The 21,566-nt window shown below is 43.6% G+C and overlaps 1 protein-coding gene across 1 annotated transcript in view; it reads right to left on the minus strand.

Annotated features, from left to right (window-relative positions):
* The window catches only part of LOC101536298 (bile salt export pump), a 109,096-nt gene extending 97,695 nt beyond the window's left edge, over positions 1-11,401 (minus strand). Inside the window, exon 1 of the mRNA XM_058664245.1 lies at positions 11,285-11,401. The gene's annotated coding sequence lies outside the window, so the exon portion shown is untranslated. The remainder of the gene's footprint in view (positions 1-11,284) is intronic.
* Between the last annotated feature and the right edge of the window lie 10,165 nt (positions 11,402-21,566).

The following is a 21,566-nucleotide window of genomic DNA, read 5'->3' on the forward strand; positions in this document are numbered from 1 at the left end:
GTAAAGCTTATGTGTATTTTCCAATAATAAAAAAAGACTATACACTGACATGTGCCACAATGTAAATAAACCCTGGAAACCATACAAAGTGAAAGAAATCAGTCACATAAGGTCACACATTATATCATTGCATTTATACCTAATGTCCAGAACAGGCAAAACTACAGGAAAAAAATATATGGTAGCAGTTAACAGAGGCTGGAGAAAGAGAGAAACTAGGAAACAAGTAGCATACGTGTCTAAGCAGATTTGATGAATTCTCTGAAGGACTAGAATTCTGGCCTGGTACATCTCGCTGAGCATAGGAAAAGAAAGGATAATAAGCATGGTGCGGCACTGGTAGACTCTAAGGGTAGCAAGAAAACACTAGATGGAACCACAAGTGTCAGGGAAGGCAAAGGAGGAAGAGGACCTCAAAGAAAGAATGTAGGTCTACACGGCTAGAACAAATCCCAAAGACTCCACAGCACGTTTTTCCAGTCGTATAGGGAATCATGGAGGATGAATGTCCTATTACAAGTCACTGTGAATATTGATGCATATAGTTTTCTGATATAAATAAACATCATTCCAAAAGAAGGAAGAGGTGGCGAATCTGTGTTTATTCTGGTGATCATAATAATAACAAGGCCGAGATGTGCAATTGATAGCTAAGATTAGAAATCCTGCATCTTGCATGTTCAGAAGACTCATGACGATAGCTAAATTATCAGGCTACACTTTCAGTGAAATTAGATCTGTGTCTTGCTCATATCATGATTCTGAATTGGACTGACTCTGAGTTCCATTCCATCCAAAAGAAACAGTTCCTTACGTAGGTCCGCCCCAGATTCCAACAGCTGATACCACTCACGCAGGTTTGTTGACTGTGCACATGAGTAAGCCTGGTTGGCAGATTCAAACACTTTTTTTGCAGGATAAAAAAGCACAAGACAAATTAGCTAGCATATATGCTTACTCTGAAGAAAATGTTTGACAGTTGCTGCTTGAAGTCATGTCCTCTTAAAAGTATAAGAAATCCTGTTCATTTTCATTCACCTTTCTGGAAATTTCTGTGTAAGAAGGAATTCCCTCCCAAATGGCAAATAAACATATGAAAAAATGCTCAAGTTCCCTGGCAATAAGGGAAATCCAAATTAAAACATCAATCAGGTACCACCTGACGCCAGTAAGACTGGCCCACATGCATAAAAGCACCAACAACACTTGCTGGCGAGGTTGCAGGGAAAAAGGAACCCTACTCCCCTGCTGGTGGGGCTTCAGGCTGGTAGAGCCTCTATGGAAATCAGTATGGAGAACATTCAAACAACTCAAAATCAACATACCGTATGATCCAGCAATAGCACTCCTAGGAATATATCCAGAACACTTGTTTTATGAGAAACCAACATGCACTCCTATGTTCATAGCAGCACAATCAGTAATTGCAAAAACATGGAAGCAGCCAAAATGCCCATCAGCAGACGATTGGATAAGAAAGCTATGGTTCATCTACTCCATGGAATACTACTCAGCTATTAAAAAAAACAAAATGCAGTTCTTTGTGGCCAAATGGGCCAAACTGGAAACCATAATGCTAAGGGAAATGAGCCAATCCCAAAAGGTTAAATACCACATGTTTGCCTTAATTTAAGATGATATGATGTAATGTATAACATGTTATGTTATGTATGTTATATGTTGTGTATAAACTAAAATTGAAATGTCAATGAGGTGGTCACAGAAGGTGGTTAAGATCTCGCATTTATTTTTAACATATTGGTTACTCATTACTATGTCAATTAATTCCATAATGATGTAAATTTTTGCTGATGGTATGTTGGAGCTTTTTTTTTTTAAAGATTTATTTATTTTATTACAAAGTCAGATATACAGAGAGGAGAAGAGACAGAGAGGAAGATCTTCCGTCCGATGATTCACTCCCCATGTGAGCCGCAATAGCCGGTGCATGCCGATCCGAAGCTGGGAACCTGGAACCTCTTCCAGGTCTCCCACGCGGGTGCAGGGTCCCAATGCATTGGGCCGTCCTCGGCTGCTTTCCCAGGCCACAAGCAGGGAGCTAGATGGGAAGTGGAGCTGCCGGGATTAGAACCAGCGCCCATATGGGATCATGGTGTGTTCAAGGCGAGGACTTTAGCCGCTAGGCCACGCCGCCGGGCCCTATGTTGAAGCTTTTAATTGATCGGGATGATACTCTGCTGGCTCTGTCTTCAGACCAGAGAGGGTATACCTAAGAAGCCGGTGAACTTGACTGGACAATAAGATGCTGGACTCTATGTTTGGTATATGCTTGCAATGAGGGAATCTCAACGGAACTTGAACTGTGGTTATGCAACAAGATGGAGGAATCCACCATGGTGGGAGGGTTTGGGGAGGGGTGGGGAGAATCCCAGTATCTATGAAACTGTGTCACATAATACAATGTAATTAATGAATAAAAAAAAATAAACAGCTGCAAAAAAAAAAAAGAAGGAATTCCCTCCTTTCAAGTTTATAACACACTGGTAACGGAAAAGTCAGATCACCAATGGCATGAAGCCACCCAGAAATATGGTTCATAATATTGAGGGAACATATGTTCATCCTCTTTTTGGTCAAATTTTTTCAAAACACAGCAGAATGAGAGAGAAGAATTCTCACCAGGGTTAGGTAAACAGCATTTCCTGCAGATGAAGTCATCTCATCTCCACCCCAGCCCCACAGACATTTTTTCTGTACATCTCTGGTTTCTCAGGTGGCTGTTAGCCACCTCACAGCCCATCTTTGGAGCTGAAACTCACAAACCTTGTTGGCTAGGGTCTCTCCTCATGGCAACTTCACAGCTATGGTCCTCAGAGTACTGAATTGGAACTTATAATACGCTGCAACTCCCTGACATTCCAGACCTCCTGGGGCTGCCAAAATTTTTAAACTTTGAGTGAAATTTCTTTCTAACTTCAAATCATTCCAACCACATTCTCACACTTAACTAATTGAATTACTTCCTGATTTGTCTTGACCTGACTTTGCTCATGCCTTCAAAAAAGTACAATTTCATAACTCCTTGATTCACTCACTTTTTCCTTAAAAACAAATGCTGCCAAGTATTGCGTGACTCCAAAATTAAAGCAAATACATCCACCCAAGCGACTCCCAAAGTTTTCTAAACTCATAAGAAGATACGGTGTTTGATATGTTGAGACATAAGTTTGAACAAAGACGCAGACCTGCAAAGCAGCAAGGAAAGAAAGCTGGGAGGGAGGGAGGAATAACAGCAGGTTACTAGATCAGGCATCTCCAGGATGTATTCCTAGACATTTCTTTGATCTGTTATCACATCTTAGTCTCCGTGCTCCTGGGAAAATACTTTTTACCCATAAATATTTGAGGAAACAGGCATGGATGTTCAATCCAGAGGTTAAGACATCAGCTAGGGTGCCCATGTTTCACATAGGAGTCTGATGTCCAGCCCCAGCTCCTGACTCCAGCTTCCCACTAATACAAACTCTAAGAACCAGCCAGTGATGGTTCATATAATTGTGTCCCTATCACCCAAGGAAGAGACCTAGATGTCAAGTCCCCCAGTTCTGGCTTTAGCCAGCCCAGAGCCAATCACTACAGACAGGAGCTCACTGCTTTGAAGAAAGAACTAGCAGATTGCTCTCCTTCCCTCTCCCCTATTTCTCCCTCCCTCCCTCCCTCCCCTCCCTCTCTTTCTCTCCCTCCTCCTTTCTTCCTGCCTTTTTCCTTCCCTCCCTCTTTCCTCTCTCTCTCCCTCCTTCCTTCTCTCCCCCTCCCTCTCCTTTCTCTCACTCTCCTTCCTCCTTCTCTCTCCCTCCCTTTCTCCTGTCTTCCCACCCTCCCCTCTAAAATGAGTGATTGAATGGACAAATAAAGAAAATGTTCAGGTAAGCATTATACGCTGGACCGTCTTCTAAGTGATGACCTACAGTCCTTTAGAGTTTAATACATTTAAAGGCTGAGACCAATACTCAGAATGCTCTGAGGAGCTTTTCCAGAACCTGAGGCCAAGAGCAAGTGAGATGTTGCTTTCTACCACATCCAGCTGGAGGATCCTTCCTCATTTAGTTTGGAAGGGCCAGGAGAATTTCTGAATCCTTTCCTATGGTCTGACCTAATCATCCATCAGTGTCCTCTGTAGCTCTCTCTGGGCTTCTACAATGCATTAAAATCTGGGTTTCTATCTCTCCCGTCCCCAACCCTTCACCCTGATCAACCTGGCCAAGGGAACTCCAGCCTCTCCACGTCACTTCCTCTCTAGTGTTATCCTCTGTTGATGCTAAAGTCAGCTCTTGCCTCAATCATAGAAAATTCACACTTATGCACCATTGGTGATATCTCCACAGGACAGTCAGAATGGCTCAAAAATGAAAGCCAGCCATTCTATTCCACTCCCAACCACAATTTTCTTCAACCCTTCAGTATGTTCCCTTTGCACTTGGGCCAGAGTGTAAATTGTGTTAAATACCTAACCCACATAACACCAATATGCCTCCTTAGTCGTCAACCTCCTCACTTTGCTGCCTTGGGCCCGTTTCCCAAGGACGTCCCTGAAAAGTTGCCATTCAGCCCAGGTCATCTTGCTTCCTCATCGCAAAGGTCTCAACCCCTTCTTCAGAAAGCCTGTGCAGCTCCAAATTCTGACCTCCAGACATTTATCCAAAATTGTTCCCACTTTGTACACTCTTACCATACCCTATAATTTACTTCTGTGCATCCTGCACAAAAAATTTACATGTTAGTCTGTAATTATGAGTTTAATATTAGTAGCCTGCATCAGATTTTAAACTCCATTTAACTAGTAGCTCTTATTCTTTGTTTGATTTTCTATGTTTTTTGCCAAACTCCTTGCAAGCATGTAGTGTTCAGGACCTATGTGTTGAATGAATATCGAAATCAGCCTGTAATCATCATTCAAACAAAAGAGCAATGTATTAAGATCAAGCTTGCTCTCCACACTAGTTGTGTTATTTGTATTGGTTTAATTGAAGTCCTGTAACTCCTTAAGCTTTTGAGTATCTCCTCCTTTGCTTCAATTCTGCTATCAGCCTCACGAGTATTGCCTTGGTGATGGTCCCTGACTATCTGTGTCTCCCGTTCCGCGGAAGAAATCACCTGACACTGGAGGACGTTTCAGAGGCACTTTTATTCCAACCTTCAGTTCCTTCCTTGGGGCAGAAGCCCCTGGCTTATATAACCCTCCTATCCGTTCAATCCGTTACCCAGAAACCTTCAGTTAAGTCAGTTAATTCCGTTATTTCCGTTACACAGAGAACCTCCTCACCCCTCCCCCATGGCCCCTGGCTATCCCTCAATCCTCCAATCAGCTTACACGCCTGAGGCAAGCAGTAAAGGGCCAATCACAAGGCACTTCCTGAAACCTGTCTCCAAGAGGAAGTAGGGTCCAGGCGCCATCTTAGGGCAGGGCATTGTCAGTGCTCCCAACACCTGACCCTGAAGAGTTGGCCTCTGTGATAAACCATCAAGAATCCAGGGGTCATAAAACTAAGAGAGCTTCAGCAATCACCACAGCATTTATCTACCTCCGGGCAGGATTTATGACTAAGCCATCCAGGTTGCAAAGTACCTCCTTTATTTAAACTCTTTCCAAAAACTGGATAGTAGGCAACCCAGACCAATTTAGAGAGGAAAATTTCTAGTTAACTTAGAAAAAATTATTAACTTTGGCTCTTTTTCACAATATTAACCCCACTAGCTCACAAAAATACAGGAAATTATAGTCCCAATTGCTTAACATTCTCAAAATGAGAAACTTTCTGATATTTAGAATTAGATTTTAGAAGTTATTGAGAAGTTATCTAAGCCATTGATTTAAGATCAAAATTGGTCAAGACTTCTACAAAATTTTGCATGTTGAAAAACAAGAGAATTTTCTTGATATTCATTAGATTAATATTCTTGCACAATTATACGATTCATGTATAAAAATAAAGTATGACTAATTTTTATCTTCACATGTGAGACATTGAAAAAGAGAACCTTAATGCAGATTCTGGCTTGGCAAAGTTTCCAAGCTCCTTTTCTTTTTTCTTTTTTTTTTTTTTTTTTTAAAGATTTATTCATTTTTATTACAGCCAGATATACACAGAGGAGGAGAGACAGAGAGGAAGATCTTCCGTACGATGGTTCACTCCCCAAGTGAGCCGCAACGGCTGGTGCGCGCCGATCCGATGCCGGGAACCTGGAACCTCTTCCGGGTCTCCCACACGGGTGCAGTGTCCCAAAGCCTTGGGCCGTCCTCAACTGCTTTCCCAGGCCACAAGCAGGGAGCTGGATGGGAAGTGGAGCTGCCGGGATTAGAACCGGCGCCCATATGGGATCCCGGGGCTTTCAAGGCGAGGACTTTAGCCGCTAGACCACGCCGCCGGGCCCTTCTTTTCTTTTTTTTAATGGAAAGTCAAATATACAGAGAGGAGGAGAGACAGAGAAGAAGATTTGCCATCTGATGATTCACTCCCCTAGTGACCACAATGGCTGGAGCTGAGCTGATCCGCAGCCAGGAGCCAGGAGCCTCTTCTGGGTTTCCCACACAGGTGCAGGGTCCCAAGGCTTTAGGCCATCCTCAACTGCTTTCCCAGGCCACAAGCAGGGAACTGAATGGGAAGTGGAACTGCCGGGATTAGAACTGGCGCCCATATGGGATCCTGGGGTGTAAAAGGCGAGGACTTCAGCTGCTAAGTCACTGCACTGGACCCCCTAGCTCCTTTTCATATAGTATCTTCCCAAGAAACAGCCAGATCATATCTTGCTTTACTGGTGGGTTTCTTGAAATAGCACAGCTGTCTGAAATATGTCAGGCCTGGCCAATATAGCACTGTTACTTTCTACAGCCGGCAGCTGCCTTACACCATGCCCCCAGTTCCTAATGAGAAATTGGAGATGAGAGGATTCTGCTGTAGACATATGGTCTACCCTCTAGGGGAAAGCAACCCACACATAGAAAAAAGATTCATTTTCAGTCCTTTGCAATTATTTCTTCCACCTAGGTATGCAGGCTACAACTTGAATAGGAGGTCACCCAAGGAATGCCAGTGCGTACATGATGAACCAGATAATCCAAACAACCTTACTACAGGTTAAGTGGGAAAATAATAGTAATGGCTATTCAATACTTAGTAAACATGAGATTCTTGATACATCTTGCTGTATGCTACATGAATGATCTAACCACAACTCCATCTCAAGTGCTTCGTGGAGATTGAGAAATGACATCATAGAGAGATAGGAAATTTGTTACCCAGCCCAGCGCCATCTAGAGCCCACGCCCAGAACTCCACACTTCATTATACAGATGTGAATCCTAGTGAGTATTTTTTCTGAAGTCCAATTTTAGTTCTACAAAACTAAAGCCTGCATTAAAACAATCTAAAATTAGTCTTCCTACCCAGTAATAATTATTCGGAAGAATGATGTGATTTGCGGATACATAATTTGAATATAGAGATATATTATTTTCCTATGTTTAAAATGTTCTAGAAAATGTTTCTCACAGTGAAATAAATCACTTATGTGTAATTCCCCAGATCCTTGAAGTTTCCTAAGGAAGTTTTCAATTTTTTTTCTTCTTGCCTTTATTTTCTTTGGTGAGTTGTCGATGATGCTACTGGTTCCAGGATTTTCTTTAAACACTTTTTGTTTATCTCAATAAAAGCCTCAGATCAACTGTCTTGATCCAAGATCAACACTGAATCTTTCAGCTCATATGGTAAGGCATAGGAAAAAGGATGAAAGACCAAATCACACAACTGCTATGGCTCCCTATGGATGTAACTTGTTGGATTAAAAAAATGGGCAAACTATGGCAAGTCAAGCCACTATTCGCTACACCATCATCCCATGTCAGAGTATCAATTCAAGTGCCAACTGCTCCATTTCCTTTTCAGCTCCCTGCTAACACATCTGGGGATGCAGCACATGATGTCCCAAGCACTTAGGACCCTGCCATCTATATGAAAGACCAAGACAACTTTCTGGCACCTGGCTTCTGCCTGACCCAGACCTGAGTTGTGTGGCCATTTGGGAAATGCAGGAGCAGAGGCAAGATTCTCTCTCTCTCTCTCTGTTGCCCTACCTTTCAAATAAATATAGAGTAAATTAATTTTTTTAGTGTGCATACTATGCTAGTCCCTGAGGTTAAAGACACTAGTGAGAAAAATGAGCAGCTCTTAACTGGAATCAGGTCAGTGCTGCCTTCTTTGCCATGCTGCAGAGTAAGAAAAGGCTAGTAAGTGATTGCATCTCCTGACTTAGCTGCAAGAGGTCAACCAGTTCAGCATCTCCTCTTAGAGACACTTCCACAAGAACATCCTCAATATGACAAGTTTCTGCTCCAGTACCTCAGAGGAATGAGGGTCACCACCTTCTAATTTCCTTGTCCATTAGCTCTCATTACTGAGACATTCTTTATTATTTTCAAGCCAAAAATCTACTGGAGGTAGATGTTGCCATCATGATAATAATTGTGCATATGCGCTGAGCCTTAAAATGAGTCAATGTCCACCCAGAGTGCTGTCCATGCATGATCTGGTGACGTCTTGAAAACTTCCACACAATGGATAGTTTTGTCTAAGAGTCCTAAATTCTCCACTGGTGAAAAAAATGCTAGTTGAAAGAAGAGAGAAGAAAAGGAATAGAGGGGTTGGGGAGTGCATGAGGGCAAATGAAAGAGAGAGGAGAGGGGAGGAAGAGAAGCCATGACGTTTTTCTAGCACTATGGAACCATTTTCTAGGAGCAACTCTAAATCTCAGTGAGTGGAGCATGAGGGCAGCTTCTTGCTAGTGATTCCTGGGCAGCTTCCCCGTGTCCTTGTATCCTTGTCAAAAACAATGATCAAGGGGATACAAGCTCTTTATTTTCCTGCTTAGTATCCAACCCCTGTTGCAAATAGCCTTCTGAAAACAACTTTTTGTTCCCATAAGCAGAAATACAGTGATCTTTTTACTTTACAAATTCCAATTCTCATTCAGAAAGAAAGAAAAACATTCTGACCAGAAATGCTTCCAAGCACTCACGCCTCAGTGGGAATCCCTAGTCTTTCCCAAGTGTCCACTCCTTCACTGCCAACATTGAAGAGAACTTGATCTGACCCCTGTCCCTTTCTTGACTGACTTAAGGGAGATCACAGAAGCATGACGGTGAACCCACCATGGAAATACACAAGAAGGCAGAACCTAGTTCGAAAAGGTTTCTGTGGCTTCCATTCACCCAGGGCTCACAAGATGAAATGCTAAAGAGAAAGATACAAGGATTGTTTACACTTCCAAAAGAAGCTAGTGTGAAATTCAGAGCCACAAACACACTGTGGAAATGACTGAGTTACTAATGCAATAACCAGCACAAAACAAATGTGATTATGAGATAATGTGAATACATGATGACCCACAAATGATGTCTTGATTTTGGTTTAAATTTTAAATTTATACTATACACTACAAGGTTTTCTCCAAGCTTCTCTAAGCATTGATAAAATTTCTTCCAGCTGTAGGCAAATAAAAGATATAGACTGAGTGGGTAAGAAAATCAAGACCTATATACTTGCTGCCTGCAAGAATCATACCTCACCAAAAAAAAATACACAGATTGAGAGGCTAGAAACAGATATTCCATACTAATAAGAAGCAAAAACAATTAGGAGTAGGCATCCTGATGTCAGACAAAACAGACTTTAAAGCAAAATCTGTTCAAATAAACAAAGAAGGGAATTGTGTAATGATTAAGGAATCAGTTGAACAAAAAGATGTGACCTGCAACCTAGTTTAAGAAAAGGGCAAAGGGGCCCGGCGGCGTGGTCTAGCGGCTAAAGTCCTCGCCTTGAAAGCCCCGGGATCCCATATGGGCACCGGTTCTAATCCCGGCAGCTCCACTTCCCATCCAGCTCCCTGCTTGTGGCCTGGGAAAGCAGTTGAGGACGGCCCAATGCATTGGGACACTGCACCCGCGTGGGAGACCCGGAAGAGGTTCCAGGTTCCCGGCATCGGATCGGCGCGCACCGGCCCGTTGCGGCTCACTTGGGGAGTGAATCATCGGACGGAAGATCTTCCTCTCTGTCTCTCCTCCTCTGTGTATATCTGGCTGTAATAAAATGAATAAATCTTTAAAAAAAAAAAAAGAAAAGGGCAAAGGACATGAACAGACATTTTTCGAAGGATAAAATACAAATGGCCAACAGACACATGAAAAGATGTTCAGGCTCTCTAGTCATCAGACTAATACAAAGAAAAGCCACACTGAGGTTCCACCTCACCTCAGTTAGAATGGCTATTATTCAAAAAAGAAAAGAGAAGAAAAGAGAAGAAAAGAGAAGAAAAGAAAAGAAAAGAAAAGAAAAGAAACCAGCAAATGCTTGCAAGGATGTAAAGGAAACTTTCCTCATTTTTTTGTTTCTTAAATCCATTTCTTCTGGGGTGTTTGTTTTATTTTGCTTTTTAGATGATTTTCCAGAGATTTGCCTACTTCATTACTGGCTAAAAATAGTAAATGAGGCATACTAAACTTGCTCTATCATCTTCTGGAAGTTAAAATGTTTTGGCAGTTACTTGTTAATAAATCATTTCCCTGCTAGGAGGAAATACAGTCATCATACTGAACATTATTACCTCAAAATGACAGAGGCGAGCCCCCCAAAAGATAGATGGGTGTTCTGACCTCCCCCATACCTTGGAATGTGACCTTATTCAGATACAGTCTTCACAGATATCCTTAAGTTAAAGTGATGTCCATAGGGTCGGCCTTAATTCCATATGGTTGGCGGCCCTGTTATAAATGAAAGCTAAACAAGAGGCATACAAAAGGAGGACAAGAAGAACAGACCCACAGACGAGAAAGTTATCTACCAGCCGAGCAGAGAGGCCTAGGGCAGTCCCTTTCCACAAAGGAACCAGCTCTGCCACCTCCCTGATCTCAGACCCAACCTCCAGGACTGTGAGACAATCAACCTGTGCTATTCAAGGCTGTCTGTTGCTTTATCAGGGACCCAAGCAATGGCATTAAGGGAGCATTGGTTTGGCAGAATCATGGAGTAACAGCCATCCTCCAGAGTTTGTCTACTTCCTGTCTGTGCATCTTTCCAGATGAACACTTTTTTCGTTTAAGTGTGAGAAACCTGTCTAGAAGCCTTTCTCAGATGGTCAAGAACACTCGGATAGAGCTGCTAGAGTCAAAATCCAGTTCTGGGAGCCTGCCTTTTCTGCAGTGCGGTGAGCTGCCACGCATTCCATCTTACAGTGGCTACTACATTTCCCATCTAGCGCCCTGTGAATGCACCAGGTAAGCTGCAGATGAAGCCTCAAGTACCTTTGTTCATGCCACCCATGTGGCACATGGAAGACGTGGATGGAGCTCTCGATGACTCTGCTTTGTCGTGGTCCAGTCCCAGCTGTCATGGTCATTTACTCTCTATCTCTCTCTGTTACTCTGCTTTAAGAACAAACAACAAAAACATGGGGAAAAAGTGTTTTTCAAAAGAAAAAAAGTCTAACTCTACTCTTAGTGTTAGCCTGACTACTTGAAGGGAACTTGGTTTACATAAACCTGTACCTATCTAATTCAGTCCTAACAAGTAAACAAGCAAGGGCCCAGTGCAATGGCATAGTGGCTAAAGTCCTCGCCTTCAATGGGCCAGGATCCCATATGGGCAACAGTTCTAATCCTAGCAGCCCCACTTCCCATCCAGCTCCCTGCTTGTGGCCTAGGAAAGCAGTCGAGGACGGCCCAAAGCCTTGGGACCCTGCACTCACGTGGAAGACCTGGAAGAAGTTCCTGGCTCCTGGCTTTGGATTGGCTCAGCTCCAGCCATTGCGCTCACTTGGGGAGTGAACCATCGTACGGAAGATCTTCCTCTCTGTCTCTCCTCCTCTCTGTATATCTGCCTTTCCAATAAAAACAACTAAATCTTTAAAAAAAAAAAAAGAAGTAAACAAGCAAATGCACATCAAAGTTTAGCACCATGCTTGATTAATACTATTTATTTTTGTTTTCTTGGTAGTTCCCCAAATTAACTTAGATTCATGGTGGAACCTAGCTGTAGGTCAGTTCCCACTGTGATCTGTTTTTTTAGTTAGTTGGCCAAATACAAAGACAAGAATAATCTCCTGATTTTTGTTATTCCCAGTTTTACAAGTGTGAGAAATAGCTATTGAATCCACAGCAGGACACTCAGAACAACAAGGAGAACCAAGCACTGCCGGGAAAAAAATCTTCATTGCTCACTGTTTTTCTGGACATCCACTCTGTGGAGCACTCTGACTGCAGAGAAGAGGAATTCAAAGATGGAGCACTGGCCTGGCAGGGCCTTCAGGTACCAGAAGAATGTTAGTATTTGGAGGGGAAGGATTGCAGATGCTTCAGATGGCTGACTCACCTCTGTTAGGTTCTGAGGTAGTTGAAAATAAGAGAGAGACTTTTAGTTCAGGCAAAGGGTTTTACTAATCGGGAGAATCTGATGAACTTCTCCCTCGTGAGAGACAGCCTGGGACCACTTAACACATGACAGGGTGACCACATGAGGGAAATGGCCACCCACGCCACACAGCACTGGGCTTTTAGAGACCTTAAGCACAGAGGATGGAAGAAGGCAGCTGCTCCTTGGTTTATTCATTAAGAGTGACTTGTAGCAGGGTACTCATCACGGCAGGTGGGTCTTGCCCTGTTGTGCACAGACAAGGTCAGGGTGATTCAACATTGCAAACATTCCTGGATGGGAGTGTCAGCTTGACTTCAGCAGGGTGCTGGAGTCACTTCTGCTCTGCCCAACCTAACAATCTCCTAATTTGAAATTGTTCCCAAGTAGTTTCAATGAAATTTCAATAAGAAGAGAACAAAGACCCTGGATGCAGAGACCACTTGAAGCACATTATCTATCAAATCCAGGACACAAGAAGAATTGGATATAAAATAAAGGGGGCGGGGAACTTCTTCCATGGTGAGAAGGAGAGAGTTCTATCACATAATAGGAAAATAGATCCCACAGGGTGAATAGAATGGAGGCCAAGAGACCGATATCCTTATCCCTAAAGAGCTGCAGAAATATGACGATGATGTTGATGATGATTATTGCCAAACATTGAGCAACTATTATATAACAGTATTAATTGTGTTTTAATTGGGAAATAGCTTGTTAAACTGTGTTAATTAGTTGGCACGCCTGATTACCACATTTACTCTTCATACATCAGCCTTGCAAGAATGTTACAAAAGAGAGCAGAGCTCCAAGTCACCCAGCACCAAGGGATAGAAGTTGGAACCATCACCTTGTGCATTGGATAGTGTCCTAGAGGTAGCCACCAAGTCACAGACGCTGCTAAGGGCCCTTGCTGTTCTGTGATTTTATATTTCCAGTACATCTAAGCCACAGAAACAAGAAGTTAGACCATCTATCAATATGGTCAATTTACTTTGTCTTCTGTAGAGTGTTTAAACTATTTTTTAAAATACCATTAGCAGAAATAACAACTACAACCATCTTGATGAAAGTACAAAGTCCCACACAAAATGGCTGATGAATTTGATTGCTTATGTGTTCCTATGAACTTGGAACAACTGTCAGTTTTCTCTTGAATAATGACAAAACATCATTTCCTCTTGCACATTTCTAGTACAGCATAATGAAACAGCATAAACCACAGAAAATACTGTGGTCATGTTTTGGACTTGAAGAATACCCTTGGCCCTAACACTTTGACAAAAGAACTACAGAATAATAGGGGAAGGAAGGACTTCGGAGGTCCTGGTCCTTCTGTAAGTGACAGCACATCCTAGAGATGACAAGAAAAATATTATTTGGGGAAGGATGGGGGACCTGACTTAATATATGTGACTGTAAATATCTCCATTAAATCCCAAACTAAGAGCAGACCGTCGGAAGTGGCCCTGGGATGCCTGCCCTGTCAGCTCCCAGAAGCAGTCTGCTGGAGAGGGAATAACAGCAGACACCTGACTGTAAGAACTGGCATTTCTCCAGGTAGGTAGCATTTAGTTGACTCCAAGTTAGGTGGCAAGTGTATTCTCACTGCCATTTATTTTCAGAACTGAGTAAAGATATCTTGTATCAAGATTGCATAAGATCTCTTCCACTTCTTGTTTCTACATGGTTAAAGTGGTGTTCATGTGCCAGTTTCAGGCTGCAAGTGAAGTAAGTCCACCTGGTCAATCTCTGTGAATTGCCAAAGAAACTTTCAAAAGATATCTCATGAACCCAATATGGGTTGAGGCAGAAGGAAGTGTGAATGAATAGCAACAACAGCAAGGTAAACTGTATTTGGTTTCTACTTCAGCGAATGTATACTACATGCATTGTCTGATATAACTTTCCAACAACCTTCTGTAGTGCCATATTGATGTATGTTTTTACATATGAAAAACACTAGAGATTTTACAAAACTGGGTGTGAATCCCAAAGACACGTACTGCACACACACAATGCCTAATGACGTGGGACTCAGTCTTGACTCATTAGACACTTGTGGGTGTCTCCAGGTCTCCAGCACTTCCTCTTATTCTCCCCGACACACTAATCAAAGGTTCGAAATGACTTCTTTGAGTTTTCTCTTCCTTTTGTCAAGTCGCAAAGGCAGTTTATCTGTGAGATATTTGTTAGTTTCATTTGGGTTCACATTTGCTTATGCTACCCAGGCTGCCAATCATATCCTCTTCTCTCCTGTCGTCAAATAGGACAAAGTATCTTCTAATGAAAAAGCCAACTGCTCTGTGATAGAAATTCTGCTTCAAATAAGTTAAAGTTTGAAACTAAAATAATTTGACTTTCTTAGGAAGAAGCTTTAATAGTCCATTGAAGTGGGTCACTAGGAAAAGCAAGCTCTATGATGCTAAGAGTTAAGTACTTATTCCAAGAGCAACCGCTGAGTAGTGACTAAGTCAGAAACTGAACTCTAGATCCTTTAGCTTACATAATCAAGTTCTGGAATGGCTATGACTTAGATGCAGGACAACTCACCTCTCAGGGAATTGGACAGACCACTTGCTGAAGTCAACTCCATCCTTACTGTCACCTCCTTCCCCAGCACCCAGTCCCAAGTAGAAAATGGAAATGAAGCAAGATGCCCCTTTTTCCTGAGTGCCTGGCTCATTTTCTTATGCCACTGTTACAGCATGCAAACGCAGGGCTGCTATTTGGACACTAGGGGGCACTTCATATTGACAAGATCCTTGGGATCGCCCGCAAGGCTCCTGAAGCCCCTTTGCAAAGCCTAACAAATGTCACTTCCTCATGGATCAAAATCTACCATTTTAGAAATAAGCCAGTCCCATTGTTTACCAGCTTTGCTCCTGGGGAATTCTAGTAGGACAGTTATTTTGAACCACCTCATTGCAAGCTGTCTCACAATAAAAGAACAAGTCCCCACTACCTGGGGGGATAAAAACATCTTTCTTCCAACCTAGCTACTGCTAGTCCCAAAGATAACCCCGAGGAACACAATGTCGCCAATCAGTGATCAATGTAGGAGAACGCCAAGAGGTCGAAAATCCTCCAAGGCATAAAAGAAAAACAGCTCCCAGGGTCCCACCCACTTCTGGCACGCCAGCTCACAGGGCTTACACACCACCTTGCTGGAGAGCGCGCATGCATGGGTGAAGCTAGCCGCTAGGAAAAACTGCCAACAGCTACATTTGGGGAAACCCAGAGAGGATTGGAAGGATGGGGGAGCAGCTGGGGTGTTCTGATTTTGTGAAACCCCTCACAGAGGCCCCAGGTCCCCCGCACACATACATCTTCCTGATGCGGAAGCCTTTGACAGTTGGGCTTTTGGCAACAGCCTTGAAATAACTGGATGAAGACAGCATCATTTTTGACATTAATATGCAAATAAGAATACTAGAGTCTCTCACTTCAAGCTTTTGGAGCCCCCCCCCCTCCTTTTTTTTTAACCAGCCACTGACCATGACTAACAAAAAATAAAGGAGAAAGAAAAAGTGGGATGACCATCGCTTGGTTTCTCCCACTGACCTACTTGTGCTGGAGCCAAAGCACTGTTCAGGCGAAAGAAAGCCGGGGGGGGGGGGGGGGGGGGGAGGGAAAGAGGGAGGGAATGGCAGGGCAAAGCTGGAGCCCAGGCCACGCCCCCGCGTTGCAGACACTTCCTCCTCCCCTCTGTCACAAAGGCTCTGGGAGTGATAAATGGGCATGACTCATCTCTGTCAATCAAAAGGAGTTGCCCTATTTTCCAGGCTACTAAGACGTAAGAAAAGCTACCGCTAGCTACAAAGTCTTCCCTGTCGTATTCGGGGAGCTCCTGGGGAGCAGACCAGGTCATGTCTAAACTTGCCAGGCTGCTAATTGTGCGTATCATTTCCTTACAGCCGCTTGTATGCGCTCACTGGGGCCTGAATAATCGCTTTGGCTTCCATATTTTGTCCTTTGTCAGCTCACTCCCCAGAGATGGGTCTGTTGGAAGGCTTCTCTGAAACGTGACAGGGAGTCCGGAAATTTGCTGACGAAGCATAATCGTGAGAAAGAATCGTGTTTTGTTACCCTTGGCTTTCTGAGACTCCAACGTGAGGGACAGGCTCTGCCAAGCCACCACTCTTAGGACAAGGGCAGGCACAGAGCAGCTGTGGGCTGACCCTAGGATAGCAAAGCCATCCTGCCCATGGGGGTGGGGGCGCGCTTCAGTGAAGCCTGAACCAACTGCCAAGCCAAACCCAATGTGAGCAGCGAGTGGTGAAGACACAAAACAGACACCTTACTCCTTAAAAAAGAGGAAGTGTTTCCATGTTCGAAACTCCTGGCGCCCTTCAAGGAGTCAACGTTGGTGGACATGGGTTTGCTTTGACATCCTCCCTGAATAGGGGTGGTTCCAGGATTTTGTTGCAGTGACAGTGCCATGAGACGCTGGCAGGAGACAAAAAGGACCTCACTATACAGCACAAGAAAGAGGTAGCTTTGCTGTCCAATGGGACATGATGATCCTGTTAATGTAGATAAAAAAGAAATCAGCTTCCACCTCAGGGGGCTGCCTGGTAGATGACTGCTGTGTCCTCAATACATGTGTACACACACACACACACACACACACACACCCCTAATCCAGATCCCTGCTTATGGCCTAGGAAAGCAGTAAAGGATGGCTCAACTGCTACGGTTCCTGTACCCACACAGGAGACATGGAAGAAGCTTCAGGCTCCTGGTTTTGGATCAACTCAAATCTGACAGATGTGACTATTTGGGGAGTGAACCAACAGATGGAAGATCCGTCTCTGCTTACCACTATAAATCTGCCCTTCAAATAAAAACAAATAAATCTAAAAAAAAAAAAAAACTTTTACCAATTTGTGTGCTTTTTCTCTTATGAACCCATCTGTTGTCCCAGGGGCCACAGTCAGGAACCTAGCATCCTAGGAAGAAAATCTTTGTGCCCCTGTATACAACACAGAACCTTCTCCAAAACTTAAACACTTTGAGTGGTTTTTGATTTGGGAACAGATATTAGGAAGCACATTTTATTTGAAAAGGAAAGTGAGGCTCAGGAACTGCAGATGACCTTAGCAGGGACCAAGGTAATACCGACACATCCCGGGCTCGCCTCCCAGGCTGGTGAGCAGCACCAGCTCCTGGCTGAACAGATGCACCATATGTTACTCTGTCAACCTTTGCTCTTATGTTCCCTCCAGCAGGTGGCTGGGTCACCACTGTGTCTTAGCACCTCCACTGGGCTGAGGCCACAAAACTTTACTTTGCTGGCAATTCTCCTCACCTGGGGTAGGAGAGCTAGGTTAAAATTATTTGTTGAGGTTCATTTAAGAATTATCTTTTGGGGGCAGTGTTATGATGTATCATGGTTAAGCCATACATATTGCACATATTGCCATTTATGACATATGCAATGCAATGCCAGCAACCCATAGGGAAGCCAGCTTAAGTCTTGTCTGCTCCAGGCCCATTTCAGCTCCCTTCCAATGCACCTGGGAAAGTTGCTACAGATGACCCAACTACTTGGGCCACTGCACTTACATGGGAGACCTGGAAGAAGCTCCTGGCTTGGGCTTGGCCCAGCCTTGTCTGTTGTGACCATTTAAGGGAATGAACCAAAAAATGGAAGATCTCACACTCTCTGTCTTTTCTTCTCTCTGCAATTATGTTTTTCAAATAAATACCTTTAATTTTTAAGATTTATTTATTTTTATTGCGAAGTCAGATATGTATAGAGGAGGAGAGACCATTCACTCCCCAATGGCCAGTGCTGCGCAGATCTGAAATCAGGAGCCAGGAGCTCTTCAGGATCTCCCACACGGGTGCAGGGTCCCAAGGCTTTGGGCCATCCTTGACTGCTTTCCCAGGCCACAAACAGGAAGATGGTTGGGAAGTGGGGTTGCCAGGATTAGCACCTGCACCCATATGGGATCCTGGCACGTTCAAGGCAAGGACTTTAGCCGCCAGGCCATGGCACTGGGCCTTCAAATAAATACATCTAAAGAAAACTATTATCTTTTAGCTTCTCTATTACAATTCTTTGCATCTGATTTCACTACTAGGGACCATTGGACAAGCTAGCATACTTTGAACTACAAGCCAATATTTCACTCCGTACATTAGGGAGTTTGATTTCGTAGACAAATGTTGCATTCAGATTGGAATTAGAAGTTCTGGTGTAGTGAATCAATTCGCAAAGCCATATTTCTGCTTTTTCTCAGAATAGTTTTTTTATTTCTTTGAAAGGCACAGTTATAAACAGAGGGGGAGATAAACCTCATTTACATCTTTCTCAAACTAACGATTAAGAATATTATACCATGAGGCCAAGTATAGTGGCACAACAAGCTAATTCTCCACGTGCTAGCATGAGCATCCTATAGGGTTGCTGGTTCATGTCCCAACTGCTCCACTCCCAATCTAGCTCTCTGCTTATGGCCTGGGAAGGCAGCAGTTAATTGCCCAAGTCCTTGGGTCTCTGTGGCCACGTGAAGGACCAGGAAGAAGCCCCTGGATCAGCTCAGCTCTGGCCATTGCAGCCATCTGGGGAATGAACCCAGTGGATAGAAGACCTCTCTCCCTGTTTCTCCTTCTCTCACTGTTAAATCTGGCTTCCAAGTAAAAAATAAACATATATCTTTTAAAATGTTATACTTCTATAGTTTTAGTGATCTGTGATTACTTTTAATTTTATTTTATGAGTGAAGTGGTCATTTTTCTGTTCAATTACTATTTAGTCATTATCTGTATTCCCACTAAGGTCTTTTTGCCTTGTACTTTTGAAGCTTAATATTTGAAGTATTAAGCCTTTGCTGTAGTGTAAATCTAAAATATGTTCTCTTAAAATTTTAAATAGAGAAGGAGGGGAAGGAGCAGAGAAGGGAGGGAGAATGCCATTGTGTTCCATGAATCATATCTACAATTTAGCATTGAATCTGCTAAATAGTAATTAAAGTAATAATTAAAATTAAAAATTCAAATTTATTTGAAAACCAGAGTTAGAGAGAAAAAGAGAGAGATTTGCCATCTCCTGGTTCACTCTCCAGATAGTCACAACATCTAGTGTAGGCGAGTGAGTGCTGGGATGGGTCTCAGCCTACTTAGCCTATGCGAGGGGCAGAGGGAGAATGGTTTTGATGCATGTCTAGACTTGTGACACCACCCTGATTGGTTTTGGCAAAAGCTTTGAGACCCTTCTTCTATTCCGATGGTTTCATCCTAGTCCCAATGTGGGTGCAGGAGCACAACATTGAATTATTTTCTGCTGGTTTCCGAAGCACATTAGCAGGGAGATGAATTGAAAGTACAGCAATGGAGACTTGAACCAGCACTCTTGCGGGATGCTGGTGTCATAGGCATTTTTAACCCACTGCGCCATAACACTACCCTGCCATACCTGTTTTTGTCCCTATTCCTTTGGCAATAATTCTTAATGTGGGCTAAAAGATGGTAAGGAGGCAGTGGGACGTGATTTGACTGTCCTACAGGTAAAACTGCCAAAGCAGTTTCTCATAGCTAAGAAGGAGAACAGGTTACACCCTGAATCAATCATATCTTATGGAATCTGTTTAGTCTGTTCCTCCACCCTCTTTCCTTACTAGCAGGAAGGAAGGAAGAAACTCCAGGTTGAAATCCATAGGGTAAACCTGCACGTTCCAGGGACTGTATGTCTTACAAGTGTCTTTTCGAGGAGTTGCTCCAGTTCCCTTGTGTACTACCAGCCAGGAACGTCACAGCCTGGTCTCACTACTCCGGGGGTGGCTCCTCTCCCTTCCTGGTCAGCTCAGTCATCCCTCCCTGTCCCACACTCTGTCATGGCCACCCAACTGATATCAATATCCATGTTTGACCCAGGTTCTCAAACAGATATTGTGTACAAATAGGAAGAGTTTATCTGGCAGTGAGGGCACAAACATAGCTTCACGCACAAATGTGAGCCGCAGGCACAGAGAAATACCCAATACGAGTGGGCCTAGGAATTGTTCTAAAGCAGAATAAAACACAGAGAGCAGTACCTAGGGGGCAGGCGGGGACAGGCCCCTTCGAGACCAGTCGCCATGGAAAGAGCACGAACAAGAGAGGTACGTCCAAGCAGAGTCCACGTAGAACGAGAGCCTCCTCACTACACCCACATCTCTTTTATAAGGAAGCAGCTGCTACCGCAATTGCGCAGTTGGATATGAAAATGGAGAGGTTTCTTACTTGGCTGGCGCCTTGGTTCCGGATGTGGCCGTGCAGCCTGGGAAGGCGGATATAGCAAGTTCACAGTGAAAGAGCCAACTCCACTATGCCAACAGCAAGCATTCCAGCTCATCACACTAACCTAGCCACCAGCAACCATAAATCTTTAATAAATTGCCTGAAAAAGTACTTCCTTCTCAGGGTGTTTCAACAACTCCTTGGCAAACCTTGCGTTGCGTATGTCCTCCAGGAGAGTGATGCCGCAGGGCTTCTGGGAGCGCTGCTGGAACAAACAGGAGCAGCACTTTTAAGGATCCTTCCCTGGACGGTCTCACTGCAGCAACTCAGCTGGCCTCTGACCCAGCTAGAGCACACACATGTTCTTTTTGTTCTCTTCCAGTTAGGATTTTTCCCCTGCTGGATTCTTTCTAGATGTGAAGGAGCTGAGTGTCCTTGACCTCTGCTCAAATGCCTCAAACCACTCACGGTTTTCTGCACTGCCTACAAGATTTTCATGGTACAAACAGAACTTTTCAACATGCCCCAGCCCATCACCACCCCCACCTTCTCACACCAAGGAGATGACTTGTCACAGAATAGGTTTCATTCTAAGACTTATATTATTAGTCATCTGAAAATAAATGTTACATTGATAAGCCTTGGCCAACCTGGAATCAGACATGTGTTTTCTACCTGTAAGTCAGAACTCTCCACATAACAGCATGCTTCAAGTCCCAGAGAAGGCCAGGCACAACACAATCTAGTTAGAGATCATAGTCTGATCATAGTTAGAGATGTGGCTTTGCATTGATGTCTCATGGCTCAAAGCCTGGCACTGCCACTTACTAGCTGATTGATTTGGGCACAGATTATTAAACAAAGAGACTGATAATAGTAGCTCCCCCAGACTAGATACTACAATGAGATACTATGTATGGA

The sequence above is a fragment of the Ochotona princeps genome, chromosome 5 (assembly GCF_030435755.1).
Source record: "Ochotona princeps isolate mOchPri1 chromosome 5, mOchPri1.hap1, whole genome shotgun sequence".
Lineage (NCBI taxonomy): Eukaryota > Metazoa > Chordata > Mammalia > Lagomorpha > Ochotonidae > Ochotona > Ochotona princeps.